The sequence below is a fragment of the Salvelinus namaycush genome, chromosome 27 (genome assembly GCF_016432855.1).
Source record: "Salvelinus namaycush isolate Seneca chromosome 27, SaNama_1.0, whole genome shotgun sequence".
Lineage (NCBI taxonomy): Eukaryota > Metazoa > Chordata > Actinopteri > Salmoniformes > Salmonidae > Salvelinus > Salvelinus namaycush.
The window spans coordinates 18,775,883-18,780,108 of NC_052333.1; the positions used below are offsets into that span (position 1 = coordinate 18,775,883).

General features: G+C 40.9%; 1 pseudogene; it reads right to left on the reverse strand.

Annotated features, from left to right (window-relative positions):
- Positions 1-209: 209 nt before the first annotated feature.
- Positions 210-1,157, reverse strand: LOC120022284 (annotated as a pseudogene).
- Between the last annotated feature and the right edge of the window lie 3,069 nt (positions 1,158-4,226).

Consider the following 4,226-nt stretch of genomic DNA (forward strand, 5'->3'; position numbering starts at 1 on the left):
GACTCTATGATTGTATTAGACACAATATTTTTTATGAATGGAATGGTTATTGCTTTATGCTATTTCTTTGTAGTAATGGAATGAATAGTTAAAAAATATATAAGGTATTACTAATATTATCAAAATGACTTTTAAATGTACTTTTGATTTTTTTACCCCAAAATCTGTCTATCTATCATGCAATCAAAGAAAAGTAAATGCACTGTGAATTAGCGGTAAAAGAGTAACACAGCTGATTCCAGCATCTGTTTTGATGCACTCCAACCTACATTGGTCCCATAGCCGTTCCAGGCAAAGGAGGTGAAATCCCCACACTGAAGAGGGTTACCCTAAGGGAAAAACCCACCACCACCAATACAGTATGCATCAACCTCGCCGCCTTTGGGTTTGACCCCGGAGCAGATGGCTGTGGCCGCCCGTTCATGGTTTATGGCTCTGAAACTGATAAAGCCTCCCTCAGTCTCCCCTCTAGTGTTAGGGCCGTAGAACATTTTGGTGGACTCTTTGTCCCCGAGGTCATACACTATGGGAATGGAGGGTCCATTGTTGGACTGGTGTGCCCCAAAGTTGTACTCGACCGGGTAGCAGTGGAAGAGGTAGTACAGGTTTCCCCTGTACAGACGGAGGAAGTGCCTCTAAATGTGGCAGAGCATGATGGCAGTCAGGTTCCAGTGGTATAAGGGCGTTTTGTTGGGAACGTTCCACACCGACATGTCTTCTGCTACGATGTCGTAGTAGTCTGCCTCCAAAGTCTTGCAGTTGGCCCACTTGTCTTCCCCTTTTGGCCAGTTGGCGTTGTTGCCCTGCTGGCTGGTCCAACTATCGCCAACTGTGCACTTCCAGTAGACGTTGTCCTCATGCACGCTTGCCACCAAAGTCCAGCCGCCACCCACTGATGTCATGTCGCAGAAGGTCTGTTACACCACCCCAGTAGCTGTGGTCAGGGAGTACAGACCATCCTCAGATGGACCATATACATCCCTAACTTCCTCGCAGCTTCTAGCAATGAACTGAGCCCTATTTCTTATCTCATCAACTTTGGCAACTTTTGGAGCGCTTGTCGGTCCAATCTTCTTTACAGAATCAAGTGGTGAAGTGTTTGACGTCTGAAACGCCATCAGTAGCGGGATCGTCAGCAGAAAAGCCTGGTACATCATGTCTGTTGTAGTAAGGTTTCAGTGAGGATCTGTTGAACGTTTGCTTCCTTCAAGTACTTATATGATAAGTCCTTGGCAATGCTCCAATATCAATGTTTGATGAAGCACATGTGTTTTCAACAATGACACACCTGGCAAATGTGGTCATGTACACTGATGTCAAAAGGATCTTTGCACACCTTGTGTACTGGATGGGGAACACATTTTCAGGTACTATGTCCTTAATAGTCACACACTGAGACAGTTACTAAGAGCCTGTTTCTTGTGTAACTTGCCCTTTAATAAATACTAATATGTCTCTATTATGACTAACAAATAATATATTAAGGATTGGCCAGTAACACATTAATTATAATGATTGAAAATTACCATATTTTTACTTCAGAAATATTGTCCAGAAATGACCTCATTAGACAGAAAGGGGAACACCTCCCTACACCCATGAGCAAAAGCATATAATGTTTGCCTGAAACAAAATATTTGTGTAGTTTCATACAAGCCAACATTCAGTTCAAAATTTGACATAAACTTTTACCCACTAAATGTCCATAGTGTATCTTTAAATCACACAACTTTAAGGACGTACGTGACCATGAAGGACTTTTTGAGAATCCTATTTCATCTCATCAATGTTATCACATTGATGTTACCCGGAAAATAAAGTCTTACCAAGATTTTTAACTGCAACTTTCTGGTAAGAGTTTCCTGTTATTTTTGGATGGTCTGTATCGTACAAGTTTAGCCAGCTGCATTTTTTTCATCTGCAGATAGATATATATAAACTAGACATTAAGTCACTATTCCCCTAGTTCATTTTCCAGGCGGAGACCAAATACCCCCTAATCACTGTGGCACCAAAATTGTGAATGGGAAACCAATAGAAGCCAAAGTCTTTGAAGCAGGAGATATACAGTACCAGTCAAAAGTTTGGACACACCTACTCATTCCAGGGTTTATCTTTATTTGTACTATTTTTTACATTGTAGAATAATAGTGAAGACATCAAAACTATGAAATAACACATATGGAATCATGCGGTCACCAAAAAAGTGTTAAACAAATCAATATACATTTCATATTTGAGATTCTTCAAAGTACCCACCCTTTGCCTTGATGACAACTTTGTACACTCTTGGCATTCTCTCAACCAGCTTCATGAGGAAGTCTTTTCCAACAGTCTTGAAGGAGTTCCCACATATGGTGAGCGCTTGTTGGCTGCTTTTCCTTCACTCTGCGGTCCAACTCATCACAAACCATTTAAATTGGGTTGAGGTCGGGTGACTGTGGAGGCCAGGTCATTTGACGCAGCACTCCATTATTCTCCCTGATACAATAGCCCTCCCACAGCCTGTGTTTTGGGTCATTGTCCTGTTGAAACGATAGTCCCACTAAGCACAAACCAGATAGGGGACGTATCGCTGCAGAACGCTGTGGTAGCCATGCTGGTTAAGTGTGCCTTGAATTCTAAATAAATCACAGACAGTGTCACCAGCGAAGCACCGTGTTTCTTGGCCCAAGCAAGTCTCTTCTTATTATTGGTGTCTATTAGTAGTGGTTTCTTTGCAGAAATTCGACCATGAAGGCCAGTGTCACGCCCTGGCCTTAGTATTCTTTGTTTCCTTTATTATTTTAGTTAGGTCAGGGTGTGACATGGGGAAGGTATGTGTTTTTGTATTGTCTAGGGTGGTTGTATGGTTTAGGGGGTTAAGTAGAGTAGATGGGTTTGTGTTTAGTGTAGGTGTCTAGCTGTGTCTATGGTTGCCTGAATGGTTCTCAATCAGAGACAGATGTCATTAATTGTCTCTGATTGGGAGCCATATTTAAGACAGCCATAGGCACTAGGTTAATGTGGGTAATTGTTTATGTTGTACGTTTGTAGCTTGTGTGTGCACTTACGTCTATAGCTTCACGATCGTTTGTTGTTTTGTTTCAGTTTGTTAAAGTGTTCGTTGCGTGTTTTTTCCTTTCTCTAAAATAAAAGAGAATGTATTTTGCACACGCTGCGCCTTGGTCCACTCTCTCTCAGCAAGACGATTGTGACAGCCAGTCTCCTCTGAACAGTTGATGTTGAGATCTGTCTGTTACTTGAACTCTGTAAAGCATTTTTTGGGCTGCAATCTGAGGTGCAGTTAACTCTAATGAACTTTTCCTCTGCAGCAGAGGTAACTCTGGGTCTTCCTTTCCTGTGGCGGTCCTCATAAGAGCCAGTTTTTTATCATAGCGCTTGATGGTTTTTGCGACTGCACTTGAAGAAACTTTAAAAGTTCTTGAAATGTTCCGTATTGACTGACCTTCATGTCTTAAATGAATGATGGACTGTCGTTTCTCTTTGTTTATTTGAGCTGTTCTTGCCATATTATGGACTTGGTCTTTTACCAAATAGGGCTATCTTCTGTATACCACCCCTACCTTGTCACAAAACAACTGATTGGCTCAAACGCGTTAACTTCTCTAGGATATGTGGGACGCTACCGTCCCACTTGGCCAATAGCCAGCGCCAAATTAAAAAAAATGATATAAAATCAAACTTTCATTAAATCACACATGTAAGATACCAAATTAAAGCTACACTCGTCGTGAATCCAGCCACCATGTCAGATTTCAAAAAGGCTTTTCGGCGAAAGCATAAGATGCTATTATCTGATGATAGCACAACAGTAAACAAAGAGAGTGTAGCATATTTCAACACTGCAGGCACGACACAAAACGCAGAAATAAAATATAAATCATGCCTTACCTTTGACGAGATTCTTTTGTTGGCACTCCAATATGTCCCATAAACATCACAAATAGTCCTTTTGTTCGATTAATTCCGTCCATATATATCCAAATTGTCCATTTATTTGGCGCGGTTGATCCAGAAAAAAACTGCTTCCAATTTGCGCAAAGTCACTACAAAATATCTCAAAAATTACCTCAACTTTGCCAAAATATTTCAAACTACTTTTGTAATACAACTTAAGGTATTTGTAAACGTTAATAATCGATCAAATTGAAGACGGGTCTATCTGTTTTCAATACAGGAGATCAACAAACTAACGCTACTTTTCTAGTCTTGCGCAACTCTCA